Source organism: Sturnus vulgaris, chromosome W, assembly GCF_052056855.1.
Source record: "Sturnus vulgaris isolate bStuVul1 chromosome W, bStuVul1.hap1, whole genome shotgun sequence".
In the NCBI taxonomy this organism is placed as follows: Eukaryota; Metazoa; Chordata; class Aves; order Passeriformes; family Sturnidae; genus Sturnus; species Sturnus vulgaris.
The window spans coordinates 22,480,331-22,497,958 of NC_142282.1; the positions used below are offsets into that span (position 1 = coordinate 22,480,331).

At 48.1% G+C, this 17,628-nt stretch overlaps 2 pseudogenes across 2 annotated transcripts in view; both read right to left on the reverse strand.

Moving 5' to 3' along the window:
- Positions 1–1,944: 1,944 nt before the first annotated feature.
- Positions 1,945–3,817, reverse strand: LOC148220037 (NADH-ubiquinone oxidoreductase chain 5-like; annotated as a pseudogene). Its single transcript, XR_015799174.1, has 2 exons — positions 3,775–3,817; positions 1,945–3,518 (listed from the first exon to the last, which is right to left on the reverse strand). The product of XR_015799174.1 is annotated as an NADH-ubiquinone oxidoreductase chain 5-like (transcript).
- A 159-nt stretch (positions 3,818–3,976) lies between these two features.
- LOC148220038 (cytochrome c oxidase subunit 1-like) overlaps positions 3,977–17,628 on the reverse strand; it is a 196,152-nt pseudogene continuing 182,500 nt past the window's right edge. The window contains exon 2 of the transcript XR_015799175.1: positions 3,977–9,732. The product of XR_015799175.1 is annotated as a cytochrome c oxidase subunit 1-like (transcript). The remainder of the gene's footprint in view (positions 9,733–17,628) is intronic.

Genomic DNA, 17,628 nt, shown 5'->3' on the forward strand with positions numbered 1-17,628 from the left:
ATATCCCTTAAAGCACGAGAAAAAGTGCGGGGGGGGGGGGGAAGGGGGGGGGAGGTTCTTGTAGTTAAAGTGCTATGACGGCAGCTTTTCAGGCTGCAGATTCCGGATCAAGGCCGGGCGAGAATTATGATAGAATTTGTATTATTTTTAGGGTTTTGCTTCATTCTGGGGGGTCTGGCAGTCGCCTCCAACCCTTCTCCCTACTATGGGGTTGTAGGGCTGGTTTTGGCTTCTGTAGCTGGATGTGGTTGATTGGTAAGTTTGGGGGTTTCTTTTGTAGGTTTGGTTTTGGTTATGGTCTATCTTGGGGGGATGCTGGTAGTGTTTGTTTATTCGGTCTCCCTAGCGGCGGATCCTTATCCGGAAGCTTGGGCTGATTGGGGGGTGGTTGGGTATGGAGTGGGCTTAGGGTTGGTTGTGATGGTGGGGGCGGTGGTAGGAGGGGGGTTTGAGATTTTGGTAACTGGGGGAGTGGTTAATAATGAGGGGTTGTCGTCGGTGCGGTCGGATTTTATTGGTGTAGCTATGTTCTATTCTTGGGGGGCGGGGCTGTTTTTAATTGGTGGGTGGGGGTTACTGTTGACTTTGTTTGTGGTATTGGAGCTTGTACGGGGGTTATCTCGAGGGGCTATTCGGGCAGTTTAGGGGTTGTCAGAAAGTAGTTTAGTTGAAAATACCAGCTTTGGGAGTTGGTGAGGAAGGTTCGATTCCTTTCTTTCTGATGGGGGTAAACTCTAAGAAGGGGCTAATTCTTCAATCTTTGGCTTACAAGACCAATGTTTTTATAAACTATTAGAGTGGGCTATAGTTTTAGTATTTTATTTTCTAGTACGGCTGCGAGGGGGAATAGGACTAGAATGATTGTGAAGTAGGAGAGTGAGGCTAGTTGGCCAATGATGATGAATGGGTGTTCAACGGGTTGGCTTCCCACTCAGGTGAGGATGAGGAGGTTGGCGACTAGCGCTCAGAAAAGGACTTGCGAGATGGGTCGGAAGGTTATTGAGCGTAGTTTGGAGGTGTGGAGGAGAGGCATTAGGAATAGGACTAGGACGGAAGCGGCTAGGGCGAGAACTCCTCCTAGTTTGTTAGGGATGGATCGAAGGATGGCGTATGCGAATAGGAAATACCATTCGGGTTTAATGTGAGGGGGTGTGGCTAGGGGGTTTGCTGGTGTAAAGTTTTCTGGGTCCCCTAGGAGGTTTGGGGAGAATAGGGCTATGGAGACAAGTAGGATGAGTATTAGTGCAAATCCTAGGATGTCTTTTGTAGAGTAGTACGGGTGGAAGGGGATTTTGTCGCAGTCTGCGGGGATTCCTAGTGGGTTGTTGGATCCTGTTTCGTGTAGGAAGGTTAGATGGACTAGGGTTAGTCCTACAATGAGGAATGGCAGTAGGAAGTGTAAGGCGAAGAATCGGGTTAGTGTGGTGTTGTCTACTGAGAATCCTCCTCAGGCTCATTCTACCAGTGTCTGTCCGATGTATGGGATTGCTGAAAATAGGTTTGTAATTACTGTTGCCCCCCAGAATGATATTTGTCCTCAGGGCAGTACGTATCCTACGAAGGCTGTTGCTATTAATGTTAGTAGGAGGATTACTCCGACGTTTCAGGTCTCTTTGTTTAGGTATGATCCGTAGTAGAGTCCTCGTCCGATGTGTAGGTAGATGCAGATGAAAAAGAATGATGCGCCGTTTGCGTGTAGGTTTCGGATTAGTCAGCCGAATTGTACGTTTCGGCATATGTGGGCTACTGAGTTGAAAGCTAGGGAGGTGTCTGCTGTGTAGTGTGTGGCTAGTAGTAGGCCGGTGACGATTTGTGTGATTAGGCAGATGCCTAGTAGGGATCCGAAGTTTCATCAGGCCGAAATGTTTGATGGTGTGGGGAGATCGATTAGGGCGTCGTTGATGGTTTTGAGTAGCGGGTGATTTTTACGAAGATTGAGGGCCATTGGTTGGTTCTGTATGTGGATATTAGGGCGATGAGGATGGAGAGGGCGAAGGACCCTAGGTAGGCTTTGATTAGTCCTGAGTGGAAGGTGGTGGAGGTTTTGGTTGCTATTAGTTGTAGGTCGGCGAGGCCTTCTGGTCCTAGTTTTTTGTATCAGGATAGGTCGATCAGGTGAGAGGCGATGTTTTGGCCTCCGCTTAGTAGGTTGGTTGCAGCGAAGCGGTGTATTAGGGGGTTGAAGTAGCCTAGTGATGTAGAGAAGTTTGAGAAAGGGCCTTGTTTTGTTAGGATGAGTGTTTGTGTTATTTTTGAGATTTCTAGGGCTAGGAGGATTCCTAGGGCTGTGACGAGTAGGGCAGTTATTTTGATGTATGTAGGTATAGTCATAGGAGGGGTTTTTATGGGGATGATGAAGGAGGTGATGATGAGCCCGGCTGTGATGCTTCCTAGGGCTAGGCGGGTGATTGGGGCGACTACTGCGGGGTTGTTTTCGTTTATTGGTGTTAGGGGAGGGATTCGGGTGAATCCGGTTTGTACTAGTATGGTTATGCGGATTGTGTATACTGCGGTGAAGGAGGTGGCTAGGAGGGTTAGTAGGAGGGCTCAGGTGTTTAGGTAGGATGTGTTTAGGCATTCGATGATTTGGTCTTTTGAGTAGAACCCTGCAAGGAATGGTGTGCCCATTAGGGCTAGGTTGCCGATAGTTAGACATGAGGTGGTTGTTGGTAGTATTTTTTGTAGTCCTCCTATTTTTCGAATATCCTGTTCGCCGTTTAGGCAGTGGATGATAGAACCGGAGCAGAGGAATAGCATAGCTTTGAAGAATGCGTGGGTTGAGATGTGTAGGAAGGCTAGTTGTGGGAGGTTTAGTCCGATTGTCACTATCATTAGGCCTAGTTGGCTTGAGGTGGAGAAGGCGATGATTTTTTTGATGTCGTTTTGGGTGAGGGCGCATGTGGCTGCAAATAGTGTAGATAGGGCGCCTAGACATAGGCAGAGGGTTAAGGCAGTTTGGTTGTTGTTGAATAGTGGGTGGGTTCGAATTAGTAGGAAGATTCCTGCAACTACTATGGTGCTGGAGTGTAGTAGGGCAGAGACAGGGGTTGGCCCTTCTATGGCGGCGGGGAGTCATGGGTGTAGGCCGAATTGGGCGGATTTGCCTGTTGCGGCTAGGATTAGGCCTAAGAGGGGTAGTGTTGGGGTTTGTGAGGGGGTGGAGATTTGCTGGATTTCTCAGGTGTTGATGGTGGAGGCTAGTCATGCCATGCAGAGGATAAGGCCGACGTCTCCGATTCGGTTGTATAGTACGGCTTGTAGGGCTGCGGTGTTAGCTTCTGCTCGTCCATGTCACCAGCTGATCAGGAGGAAGGATATGATTCCTACTCCTTCTCAGCCGATAAATAGGACGAAGAAGTTGTTAGCGACAATTAGGATGAGTATTGCTACAAGGAAGAATAGGAGATAGGTGAAGAATTTTGTTACGTATGGGTCTGATGCTATGTATCATGTTGCGAATTGTAGGATGGATCAGGATACAAATAGGGCGATTGGGAAGAATGTGAGGGAGTAGAAGTCTATTTTTAGACTGATTGGGATTTTGAAGTTTATGATGAATTTTCATTCTCAGAGAGAGACCACACTTTCTGTTCCTGAGTGGATGAAGATTGTTATGGGGATCAGGCTGATTAGGAATGAGGTTTTCACTGTGCTTGTAATGGTGTTGGGGGTGTTTTTTAGGTTGTCTGAGAGGAGTGGGAAGATGATTGGAGTGAGGAGGGTTGTTAGGGTTAGTAGTATGGATGTAGTCAGGACTAGTGGTAGGTCCATTACTTTCACTTGGATTTGCACCAAGATGAGTGGTTCCTAAGACCATTGGATTACTGTTATCCTTTGAAAGTAAGGGGGCTGAGGTTTTAGACTCAGATGCAAGAGTTAGCAGTTCCTGCTGGTTTAACCCCCCTCGGCAGGTAAGAAGGTTTTAACTTCTATCTTTAGAATCACAGTCTAATGTTTGGGTTGAAACTATACTTGCATACGGGGATTCCTGAGATGAGCTCTGGTTTTAGGATTAGTAGGCCTATGGGGATAATGTGTAGGGCTATGAGTAGATGTTCTCGTGTGGAGGAATTTTGGATTGATGTGATGTGGGATGGGAGGGTGCCTCGTTGGGTGGTCATGAGTATGTGTAGGGTGTATGAGGCAGTTAGTAGGATTGTGGCTCCTGTAAGGATTAGTGTTAGGGGAGATCAGTTGAATAGGGTAATTACGATTGTTAGTTCTGCTATTAGGTTTGTTGTTGGGGGAAGGGCTATGTTAGCTAGGTTGGCTAGTAGTCATCAGGAGGCTATGAGAGGGAGAAGAGGTTGGAGGCCTCGGGCTAGCAGGAGGATGCGGCTGTGGGTTCGTTCGTAGTTGGTGTTGGCTAGGCAGAATAGTATGGAGGAGGTTAGTCCGTGGGAGATTATTAGGATCATTGCGCCTGAGAATGCTCATTGGGTTTGGATTATGGTTGCGGCTACTACTAAGCCCATGTGGCTGACGGATGAGTATGCAATGAGCGATTTCAGGTCGATCTGTCGTAGGCAGATGGCGCTGGTTATCAGTGCTCCTCATAGAGCCAGGATGATGAATGGGTAGTGGAGGTTGTTTGTTGACGGGTTGACTAGAAGGGTGATGCGTATGATGCCATATCCCCCTAGTTTCAGTAGAAGGGCAGCTAGTAGCATGGAGCCGGCAATTGGAGCTTCTACGTGGGCCTTGGGTAGTCAAAGGTGTAGGCCGTATAGGGGTGCTTTAACTATGAAGGCAATTAGTAGAGCGAAGCTGGATACTAGGCCTGTTCAGGAGGTTGGGGCTGTGGGGTGTGATAGTTTGAGCATGGGGAAGTATAATGTGCCGATTTGGTTGTGTAGGTGTAGAATAGCGATTAATAGGGGAAGGGAGCTGGCCAGGGTGTAGAATAGTAGGTAGATGCCGGCACTTAGTCGTTCTGGTTGGTTACCTCATCGTGTGATGAGGATTAGAGTGGGGATTAGGGTGGCCTCGAAGGCGATGTAGAATAGTATTAGTTCTGAGGCTGAGAAGGCTAGGAGGAGGAATGGTTGGGCAATAATTAGTGTTGTGGCAAAGATGCGTTTGCGAATGATGGGCTCTTGTTCTAGGTGGTTTTGGCTGGCCATGATCATGAGTGGTAGTAGTCAGCATGATAGCACTAGTAGGGGGGAGGAAATTTGGTCGATGGAAGCTCAGGGGGTTAAGGTTTTGCCTGGGTAGTATGTTGGGACTAGTCATTGGAGGCTGACAGTGGCGATTAGCAGGCTGTGCATTGTAATGTTGGTTCATAGGTGTTTGCATGGGGATAGGAGGGCTAGGGGGAGTAGTATAATAGTTGGGACTATGATTTTTAGCATTGCAGTAAGTTGAAGTTGTGGAGATGGTCAGAGCCATGAGTTCGAGTGGAGGCGACTAGTAGTGCTAGTCCTGTCCCTGCTTCGCAGGCGGAGAATGTTAGTATGATGATAGGTAGGATGGAGGCGGACGGTGTTTGTATTTGGATAGGTCATATGGTTAAAGCGACGTATATTGATAGTATTATGCTCTCTAAACATAGTAGAGCGGAGATTAGATGAGTTCGGTGGAAGGCTAGGCCTAGGCTGCTTAGGGTGAAGGCCGCATAGAAGCTAAAGTGGAGGTAGGACATAAAGAAAGTTATAGGGTGGGTACTATAATTTGTTGAGCCGAAATCAACTGTCTTGGTTAGACTAACTTTCTGTTATTCCGCTCATTCCAGCCCGCCCTGTTTTCATTCGTAGACTAGCCCCAGTGTTAGCAGGAGGATGAGGATTGAGGTTCAGGTTAGCGTAGTGGTGGGGGATTGGAGTTGGATTGCTCATGGTAGGGGGAGTAGTAGGGCGATTTCTAGATCAAACAAGAGGAACAGGATTGCTACCAGGAAAAATCGGATTGAGAAGGGGAGTCGAGCGGATCCTAGGGGGTCGAATCCGCATTCGTATGGGGAGAGTTTTTCTGAGTCTGGGTTTATTTGGGCCAGTCAGAAGTTTAGGGCAGTTAGGAGGATGCTTAGGGTTAAAGATGCGGTGAGTATGAATAGGATTATATTCATTGCTCTTCTCTGGGGTTGAACCAGATTCTAAGGATTGGAAGTCGATTGTATTGATTATACTAGAAGAGCAGGATCCTCATCAGTAGATAGAGATATATAGGAATAGTCATACTACGTCTACGAAGTGTCAGTATCAGGCTGCTGCCTCAAATCCGAAATGGTGGTTTGATGTGAAGTGGTATTTGATTAGGCGTAGGAGGCATACTAGAAGGAATGTGGATCCAATGATCACGTGTAAGCCGTGGAATCCTGTAGCTACGAAGAATGTTGAGCCGTACACTCCGTCAGCGATAGTGAAGGGGGCTTCGTAGTACTCTATGGCTTGGAGGGCGGTGAAGTAGAATCCTAAGAGGACTGTGAGGGTGAGAGCTTGGATGGCTTGTTTTCAGTTGGCTTCTGTGATGCTGTGGTGGGCCCATGTGACGGTGACTCCTGAGGCTAGGAGGATGGCGGTGTTTAGTAGGGGCACTTCCATTGGATTTAGGGGTGTGATACCTACTGGGGGTCATTGGCCTCCTAGTTCTGGGGTGGGGGCGAGACTTGAGTGGAAGAAGGCTCAGAAGAAGCCCAGGAAGAAGAAAGCTTCTGATGTGATGAATAGGGCTATGCCGTATCGTAGGCCTTTTTGGACGGTTGGGGTGTGGTGACCTTGGAATGTGCTCTCTCGTACGATGTCTCGTCATCATTGGAATATGACTAGGATGGTGGAGGTTAGGCCGATGATTAGGAGATTGGGGGAGTTGTAGTGGAATCATATGGTGAGTCCTGAGGTGGTGAGGAGGGCGGCGGCCGCTCCTAGAATGGGTCATGGGCTTGGGTCTACTATGTGATAAGAGTGTGCTTGGTGAGTCATTGGGTGTTAGATGTTTTCTTGTAGGTAGAGGCTCAGTAGGAGTACGAAGACGTAGGCTTGGATTATGGCTACTGCTACTTCTAGGACGGTTAGTATCAGTAAGATGAGCAGGGTCAGGAGGGACACTGCTGGTATAGTTGAGAATAGAGCGGTGGTAGCAGTGGAGATGAGTTGAATTAGTAGGTGGCCTGCTGTTAGGTTGGCTGTTAGTCGAACTCCTAGTGCTAGTGGGCGGATGAGGAGGCTTGTTGTTTCGATTAGGACTGGGGCAGGGATTAGGGGTGTGGGGGTGCCTTCTGGCAGGAGGTGGCCTAGGGAGGCGGAGGGTTGATTTCGTAGGCCTGTGAGGAGTGTAGCCAGTCATAGGGGAAAGGCCAGGGCCAGATTTATGGATAGTTGGGTGGTGGGCGTGAATGTGTAGGGCAGTAAGCCTAGTAGGTTGATTAGGAGTAGGAAGATTATTAGCGAGGTTAAGATTAGGGCCCATTTGTGTCCTTTTTTGTCTAGAGGCATTATTAGTTGTTTTGTGACTAGGTTCATGAATCATAGTTGAAGTGTGGAGAGTCGGCTGGTGATTCATCGGTTTCCTGGGGAGGGGAGGAGGAGGGCAGGGAATGTTATGGCAATAAGGATTAGGGGGATTCCTAGGAAGGATGGGCTAGAGAATTGGTCGAAGAAGCTTAGGTTCATGGTCAGGTTCAGGGAGTTGTTTTGATGGTTTTAGGTGCTTTGCTGTGTGGGGGGTTTGTGGTGATGAATGCTAGTAGCTTTGGTTGGATAATTAGGGAGAAGGTGAGTCATGAAATGATCATGATAAAAAATCAGGGGCTTGGGTTAAGTTGAGGCATATCATTAAGGAGGGGTGAGCCCTCTTTCTCTAGCTTAAAAGGCTAGTGCTGTTCCATAGCTTCTTAATGATTAGGAGGAAATTAGGGAGGATCAGTTTTCGAAATTTGCGAGGGGGGTAGATTCGACTACGATTGGTATAAAGCTGTGGTTGGCTCCGCAGATTTCTGAGCACTGTCCGTAGTAAATTCCGGGGCGGGAGGCGAGGAAAGAGGTTTGGTTGAGTCGGCCTGGAATTGCGTCGGTTTTCACGCCGAGGCTTGGTACGGCTCATGAGTGTAGCACGTCGTCGGCGGTGACGATAACTCGGACTTTAGACTCTGTAGGTACGATGACTCGGTGATCTACTTCTAGCAGACGGAAGTGGCCTAGTGGTAGATCTGATGTTGGGACTATGTAGGAGTCGAATGTTAGTTCTTTGAGGTCTGTGTATTCGTAGGTTCAGTATCATTGGTGGCCGATGGCTTTTAAGGTAAGGTCGGGCTCGTTAATTTCGTCCATTATGTACAGGATTCGTAGGGAGGGGAGGGCAAGTATGATTAATACTGCAGCTGGGAGGATTGTTCAGACAAGCTCAATTTCTTGGGCGTCTACAGAGCTTGATGAGAGTTTTTCTGTGAGTATCAGGGTCATGAGGTAGAGGACCAGGCTGCAAATGGCTAGGGCTACCATCAGGGCATGGTCGTGAAATTGCATGAGTTCTTCTATGATGGGTGATGAGGCGTCTTGGAAACCGAATTGTGAGTGGTTGGCCATGGTTAAAGGGAGAGGTGTACTGGAGTTTCACCTGTGACTTAGCCTTGACAAGGCTATGTAATAGTTTTACTAACACCTCTATGAGAAAGAAGCATAAGTGGTCTATGCGGTTGGCTTGAAACCAACATATGGGGGTTCGACTCCTTCCTTTCTTGGACTTGTACAAAGGCTGGTTCTTCGAAGGTGTGGAATGGGGGTGGGCAGCCGTGGATTCATTCGACGTTTGTGCTTGTTAGTTCTGGTTGGAAGGCTTTACGTTTTGACGCGAAAGCTTCTCAGATGATGAACACTAGTATGATTACGGCTGTTAGGGAGATTAGGGACCCTACTGAAGAGATTGTGTTTCATAGGGTGTAGGCGTCAGGGTAGTCTGAGTATCGTCGTGGCATGCCAGCTAGGCCTAGGAAGTGTTGGGGGAAGAATGTCAGGTTAACACCAACAAACATTACTCCGAAGTGGGCTTTGGCTCATGTAGAGTGGAGGGTGTATCCGGTGAATAGGGGGAATCAGTGGGTGAAGCCGGCTATGATTGCAAATACTGCCCCTATTGATAGTACGTAGTGGAAGTGGGCTACTACGTAGTAGGTGTCGTGTAGGGCGATGTCTAGTGAGGAGTTCGCTAGGACGATTCCTGTCAGTCCTCCGATGGTGAATAGGAAGATAAATCCTAGGGCTCATAGTATTGGGGGGTCTCATTTGATTGTTCCGCCGTGCAGGGTTGCTAGTCAGCTGAAAACTTTGATCCCTGTAGGGATGGCGATGATCATGGTGGCAGACGTGAAGTATGCTCGGGTGTCTACGTCCATTCCTACGGTGAACATGTGGTGGGCTCAGACGATGAACCCTAGGAATCCGATAGACAGTATGGCTCAGACTATTCCTATGTATCCGAATGGTTCTTTTTTTCCTGAGTAGTAGGCTACGACGTGGGAGATGATCCCGAATCCTGGGAGGATTAGGATATAGACTTCCGGGTGGCCGAAGAATCAGAATAGGTGTTGATATAGTACTGGGTCCCCTCCTCCTGCAGGGTCGAAGAAGGTGGTGTTGAGGTTGCGGTCAGTTAGTAGCATAGTAATGCCAGCGGCAAGTACGGGGAGGGATAGGAGCAGTAGTACCGCGGTGATGAGTACGGATCAGACGAACAGGGGAGTTTGATATTGTGATAGAGCAGGTGGTTTTATGTTGATTGCTGTTGTGATGAAGTTGACTTATGATTTTGTTTTTCTCCTATAGTCACGCCAAGGACACGGTAACCTTGAACAGACCATTAACATAACTAAGGTAGTTTTCTATAGACAGGCTGCAGAGCCAGAGCTCCTACTAGGCCGGCAACAGTGTTGGAATGGTTCCCCATCCAAAAGGAAGGATGTCAAATGCTTCTTTGGAAATATTTTAACTTCTGTGCATTTCTTTCTTTGTAATGAACTAATCTCTAACAAGCCAGAACGTGATTGTGTTCAATAGAAACAGATCAATGGCAACATTTAGCCTAAAGGTTTTATGAGATTGATCAGGAAGTTCGATTTAGATTTAAAGGCACTGTAGTCATATTTAATTTTATTTATCTCCGTACTTGAGTCTCTTAAACAGGGACCTTCAATTGGACAGGAATGGGACACTGAAGCAAATTGTAATGGATGACGTAATGGCTTACCCGGAAGCATTTTGTGGGAATTGATTTCTTCTAGGTATCCATCAGCCAGCATTTTGGTGTGAAAGAAATCTTCAAACAGGTAAAACAAAAATTCCCGTTGGTTTAAAACCTGACTGCTATATTAATTTTTCACTTTTGAGAATATTTTCATGACCTTTAAAATTCAGACTATATCAAGTATTGTTTCAGCCATTGAACAAAGTGCTTTTGAGAGAGATAGGAGAGGGAAACCAAAACATTTCTCAGAGCCACACTTTCAACTCTGTCCTTGTTACAAACGGCACTTGAGCAAATTCATTTGCCTTTGGAACAGAAAACGACAAGGTAACAGGCTTATCATTACGGATTTGAGTGTTCCAGGTTCTTTAGATAGTAAGTGATCTATTAAAGATGACCTCTTACTGAAGTAGATCCCTTTTGAGAAGGGATATGGATTTCTTAGAAGAAAGCTCATCCCTATGTTAAAACAGCGTGGTGGGTTGTTTTGCTTGTAATTTTCCTTTTAGAAATTGCAAGGCACAATCGACTTCATAGTTCGAGATCCAAATACCACCACGACATTCCAAACAGGTGTTTCTTTTTGGTTGTTTTTCAATCTGTATATCTTTGGATTGCAACCAGTAGAACTGTGCATGAACTGGAAGGTAGTAGCTGAGGTTTCAGAAGTGGAACATGCAGTGGAACAGTAAGCTGAGAGCATTGTGCAAGGAGAGGAAAGAGGGGAAAATGGTAAGAGTTTCCTGAGTCAGAAGGGACCCCTAGGGATCGTCAAAGTCCAACTCCTGGCCCTGCACAGACACTCCAACAGTCCCACCCTCTGCATCCCTGAGAGCATTGGCCAAACGCTCCTGGATCTCTGTCAGCATTGGGGCTGTGCCCATTGCCTGGAGAACCTATTCAGTGCCTGACCAGCCTCTGAGGAAAAAAACCTTTCCCTGATAGCCAGCCTAATCGTCCCCTGACACAGCTCCTGGCATTCCCTTGGCTCCTGTCCCTGGTCGCAGAGAGCAGAGAGCAAAGCTGTCCCTGTGCTGCCCTTGAGGGGAGCTGAGAGGTCCCAAGTGAGGTGTGAGCTCAATGTCCTCTCTGCAGCTGAACCAAATGCCCTCAGCCACTCTTTGTATGGCTTCCCCTCCAGCCTCTTCACTATCTCTGTGTCCCTCCTTTGGACATTTCTCCAATAGCCTGAGGCCTTTCTGACGTTGTGACATCCAAAATTGCCCCCAGGGCTTGAAGAGAACGCAGTCCCAGCGCAGAGCAGAGCAGGCAATCACCTCTCTCAAGCGAGCAGTGCCACAAGATAGGGACAGTTGTCAAAAATCAGCTGGAGAAACAAATCTAACAGAGAAACAAGTGATCTTGGCATAGGAAATGGAAGAAGCAGGGGAAAAAGAAGATGAGGAGTGGATTCCTTGTAAAAGTGAAGAAAATGAGCATGCAGAACAGGGACTAAGCATTATGCATGTAAGTGAGCAAGAGAATAAGTTTGAAAGTGAAGGCAGTTTTGTCCAAAAGACAGTGGAATAGGAAGTCTTTTTGCTGAGAATGAATAGAAAGTTTTTTTCCATTTAGTTTGTATACGAAGGGCACAGGGCTCTAGATCCTTTTGTGGGAAGGTGGAGTGTGTAAAGTTGCCAATCATTTTGGAGCGAATTTGGAGGTTTTGGGGGTCCCAGGTGAATTTTGGGTTGAATTCTGGGGACTTGGTGGTTCCCAGATGAATTGGGGGCGGGGGAAGAGTGGGGATTTGGGGAGATCCAGGTGAGGGGTCCCAGGTTGATTTTGGGGGAGAATTTGTTGAATTTTGGGGGATCCCGGGTAGTGAGGATTAGGCTTGTGTTGGTTTGCATGTAAAACCAGTGCGAGACTCCAAGTCAGTAATATGATTACATAGGGGAAAAGAGAAAAAATAAAATACATGCAGTAATATAAAAGAAAAACCACCAACAAAGTCAGAAATGCAACCTGACACCCTGTCAGTCAGTGTGTTGGTAGCATTCCGTATAAATGGTGGCTGCAGTCCTCCTGGATGACAGATGTGGTTCAGTTGAAGCAGTGCTCCTGTAGAAGGTGCAGTTTTCCTCCGAAGATCCAGCGATGATGTGGAAAAAAGTCCAACTTTTCACTGGGATCGAGTAGCAAGGAGTGCCTTGGTGTTCCAAATCTCACTTTTTATCTAGGTAGGAAATGTTTGGCTCCTCCCCCTGTCTGGAGCATCTCCCAATGGGATGATGTAATCTTATCAGTCACACAATAGGATATAATGGCCCATTAACAGAATATATCTCCCGGAGGAAGGATGGGTTGTAAAAAGATAATGATGATCATCCCCCTGATCTTATCAGATGGCACATCAGCAGAGGATATCTCCCACAGAGATAAGGATCACCACCCCTCCCACATTTTAACAGATGGTGATAGAATACACATTTTTGCATTGTACCCCAGGACATAATCCACCCCTTATTCTATTACCATCTACATCACACCCAAACCAATACCCTGTTACAGATATATAATACAAAATGAAACCTCACATACAGTTCTCTCTAACAATTAGGTCTCCTTGCAGGACACAACGGGTTTCCCCATCTTTCTGCATTACCCACCAAGTGCAAACAGGTCCTTGAGCAAAAACAGTCCCACGGATTGGTTTGCCTTTGCCTGTGGTGGGATTAATCCAAAGAGTCTTTCCTAAAATACCTTTCATGTGTGCCACAGGGACCTTGTTCCCATCCACTGTGTGCAGGGGTTCAGAGTGGGCAGGACAGGCTCGATTGATGGACCCTGGGGTGTTAACCATCCAGGTGGCTTTCGCCAAGTTCATTTCCCAATTTCTGAAGGTTCCACCACCTGGTGCTTTCAAAGTAGTCTTAAGGAGTCCATTAGACCTTTCAACTTTCCCGGCAGCTGGCGCGTGGTAAGGGATATGATATATCCATTCAATACCATGTTCTTTGGCCCAGGTGTTGATAAGGCCGTTCTTGAAATGGGTTCCCTTGTCTGATTCAATTCTCTCGGGGGTACCATGCCTCCAAAGGACTTGTTTTTCTAGGCCCAAGATGGTGTTCCGGGCAGTGGCATGAGGCAGAGGGTAGGTTTCTAACCATCCTGTAGTTGCTTCCACCATGGTCAGTACGTAGCGCTTGCCCTGGTGGGTTTGGGGAAGGGTGATGTAGTCAATTTGCCAGGCTTCCCCATACCTGTACTTTGACCATCGTTCACCGTACCACAGAGCCTTCAACCGCTTGGCCTGTTTGATTGCGGCACAGGTCTCGCAGTCGTGGATGACCTGTGAGATGCTGTCCATGGTAAGGTCCACCCCTCGGTCATGGGCCCATCGGTATGTTGCATCTCTCCCCTGATGACCAGAGGCATCATTGGCCCAACGAGCTAGGAATGATTCTCCCTTGTGCTGCCGGTCTAGATCCACCTGTGATACTTTCACTTTGGCAGCTCGGTCCACCTGCTTGTTGTTGTGATATTCTTCATTAGCCCAGCTTTTGGGTACATGTGCATCCACGTGTTGAACCTTTATGGTCAATTTCTCTACTTGGGCAGCAATGTCCTGCCAAATTTCAGCTGTCCAGATGGGTTTCCCTCTGTGTTGTGTTTCCTAGATACATTGTAAATGGTACATTCCATGACCCCTGCTGTGCCCTGTGTCTTGGTCCCTCTCCCCTCCTGGCCACACAGAGCTGGCTGTGATCCAATTTCTCCTCGCCCCCCCCCCCCCTTTCCAGACCCTAGAAAAGGTCAGTACCCCCTGGCCTCGCTCTCTTTTCTCTCTTTTTCCCTCTTTCTGGATTTTTTCCCTCTTTTCCCCTCCCTTTTCCCTTCCCTTTTTCACTCGCTACCCACGAGAAATAAACCTGTAACTTTATTAGGGGAAAGAGCCTCTTTTGATATCTTATTTACGTCCATGAAGCAAGGGCCCAGGGGAACTTCACCCTAACACCTGAGCTAGACCGGAGGAAGGGTGAAAAACCCCATTTTGGGGCCAAGTAAAAGCCTCACCTCTGCGCGGCCAGTTGGTCTTTTTCCAGCGATCCAGCCATCCCCACAGAGCATTAGCTACCATCCATGAGTCAGTGTAGAGATAAAGCCTTGGCCACTTCTCTCGTTCAGCAATATCCAAAGCCAACTGGACGGCTTTTAGCTCTGCGACCTGACTCGATCCAACTTGTCCCTCTGTAGCTTGTGCAACTTGTCATGTGGGGCTCCATACGGATGCTTTCCATTTCCGGTTAGTGCCTACAATTCGGCAGGAACCATCAGTGAAGAGGGCATATAGTCTTTCAGTCTCTGGTAGCTCATTATATGGTGGGGCTTCCTCAGCACGTGCCACTTGCTCCTCTTCTTCTTCAGAAGACAATCCAAAAGTCTCACCTTCAGGCCAGTTTGTAATTATTTCCAGAATCCCAGGGCGATTTGGATTCCCAATATGAGCGCGCTGAGTGATGAGGGCAATCCACGTGCTCCATGTGGTGTCAGTGGCGTGATGTGTGGAAGGCACCTTTCCCTTGAACATCCAACCCAGCACTGGGAGTCCGGGTGCCAGGAGGAGTTGTATTTCTGTGCCAATCACCTCTGAGGCAGCTTGAACTCCTTCATAGGCGGCCAAGATCTCCTTCTCTGTGGGAGTGTAGTTGGCTTCAGATCCTTTGTAGCTTCTGCTCCAGAATCCCAGTGGTCAGCCCCGAGTCTCCCCAGGCACCTTCTGCCAAAGGCTCCAGGACCGACCATGGTTCCCGGCTGGAGAGTAGAGCACGTTCTTCACATCTGGTCCCGTCCTGACTGGGCCAAGGGCTACTGCATGAGCGATCTCCTGCTTGATCTGGGCAAAGGCTTGCTGCTGCTCAGGGCCCCAGTGGAAATCGTTCCTCTTGCGGGTAACCAGGTAGAGAGGGCTCACAATCTGACTGTACTCAGGAATGTGCATTCTCCAAAAGCCTATGGCACCTAGAAAAGCTTGTGTTTCCTTCTTGTTGGTAGGTGGAGACATAGCAGTGATCTTATTAATTACCTCTGTTGGGATCTGACGACGTCCATCTTGCCACTTGACTCCTAGAAACTGAATTTCCTGAGATGGTCCTTTAACTATACTTCTCTTAATGGCAAAACCAGCTTTCAGCAGAATCTGGATAATCTTCTTTCCTTTCTCGATGACTTCCCCTGCTGTGCTGCCCCATACAATAATGTCATCGATATACTGTAGGTGTTCGGGGGCTTCACCCTTTTCCAGTGCAGCCTGGATCAGTCCATGACAGATGGTGGGACTGTGCTTCCACCCCTGGGGCAGACGATTCCAGGTGTACTGCACGCCCCTCCAGGTGAAAGCAAACTGGGGCCTGCATTCTGCTGCCAGAGGAATGGAGAAAAATGCATTGGTGATGTCAATGGTGGCATACCACTTTGCTGCCTTGGACTCCAGCTCGTACTGCAGTTCCAGCATGTCCGGCACAGCAGGGCTCAGCGGTGGAGTCACCTCATTCAATGCACGATAGTCTACGGTCAATCTCCATTCTCCTTCAGATTTACGCACAGGCCAGATGGGGCTGTTGAAGGGTGAGTGGGTTTTGCTGACCACCCCTTGACTCTCCAGTTTACTGATCATTTCATGGATGGGAGTCACTGAGTCTCTGTCAGTATGGTATTGCCGATGGTGTACTGTTGTTCTGGCGATTGGTACCTGTTGCTCTTCAACTCTCAGTAGTCCCACAGCAGAGGAGTCATCTGCAAGACCAGTAAGGTGTTCCGTTTTCTAATGCTGTCTGTCTCTACAGCAGCTATCCCGAAAGCCCAGCGATATCCTTTTGGGTCTTTGAAGTATCCATTTCTAAGATAGTCTATGCCAAGGATGCATGGGGCCTCTGGGCCAGTCACGATGGGGTGTTTCTGCCACCTGTTCCCAGTTAAACGCACTTCGGCCTCCACTACAGTCAGCTGCTGGGATCCTCCTGTTACCCCAGAAATAGAGATGGATTCTTCTTCTACATACTTTGATGGCATCAGAGTACATGGGGCGCTGTTGACAACCAAAGCCTTATGTTTTTCTGGGTCGGATGTGCCAGGCCATTGGATCCACACAGTCCAATAGACCCGATTATCCCTCTCCTCTACCTGGCTGGAGGCAGGGCTCCTCTATTCCTGATCTTGGTACACGTCGCTCTCTTCCTGTAAATAGGTTCTTGAGGTCCCTTCAAGAGGATCAGTCATATCATCATTCTGATACTGTCTGGAGTTCTGTACACGAGAGACTGGAGCAGCATTGACTCTAGATGAGCTTCTTGTGGTAGGTGTCCCTCTTTTCAGCTCACGTACCCGGGCTCCTGAGGAGGAGGTGGGTTTTCCATCCCACTTCCTCATGTCTTCTCCATGCTTCTGAAGGAAAAAACAGAGGTTACCTCGTGGAGTGTGTCCTCTCTCCCTGCCTGAGGAACGCCGGCTCCTAATGGCAGAAACTCTTGTTGGTTTTGGAGAGATCTGGTAGTTGTTTTCCTTAAGTTCTTTTTTTGGTTTCTGATGGCCCTCTTCAATCAAGCTTCGGACTTGCTCCACCAGCCTTGTTTCCACGGATGAGACATGGGTATGAAATGGGGCTGTGACAGTGTCCTCATAAATTCTTAGTTTATTGGCCAAGACGCCTACCATGTCCTCACCTTCCCTCCACTGCAGCGTTGCCAGGTAACGGGAATACATCTCTGGTCCAAGTCGTGCAAATCTCAACCACATCTGTGACGTGCACCGGACACAGTCTAGGCTCTTAGGAAATCTCTCATCTTCTGAGAAAATGATCTCCAGCACGGCCAATTCCCTCAGGCATCGGATACCTTGTTCTATTGTGCTCCATTTTCCTTGGTGCACCTGGAGATCTTCTTTACAAAGGTATCTGTCCTTCACACTTGTCAGCAGTCGCCACCAGAGGCTGAGAGTTTCTTGGGTTCTCCCAATCCCCTGGTCAATGACCACATCCCGGGACAGAGATCCCAGTTGCCTGGCCTCACTTCCATCCAGAATGGTGTCATTGGCTGCAGCGCCCCGGTGCGGAGCAGCCAGGTCAAGATGGACTCATTTTTCTGGTGAGTGAATTCCCTCTGCAGGTCACGCAGCTCACCCAGGGATAGAGAGCGAGTGATGATTTCTGGCTCTGTCTCTTCCGCTGGGTGTGAAGGTCCTGCCACGTCCTCGTCAGTCACTATGTGGACTGATTTGCTCTTTGATTTCTTCTTCTGAAAGGGGGCAAATGCTACTGGTCTAGGCTGTTCTGGTGCAATGATGGTTTGTGTGGAGATGCTGATGGCGCTCCTGGCTTTTTTTCTCCTCTGTGGCAGTCTGCGTAGACACGGGCACTGTTGCTTTGGGTTTGGTTCTTCTCCTCTTTGTGACATTGTGTGCAGAAGTGGACGAAGTTGATTTGTTTCTTTTTCCTCTTCCTCAAGAATACGC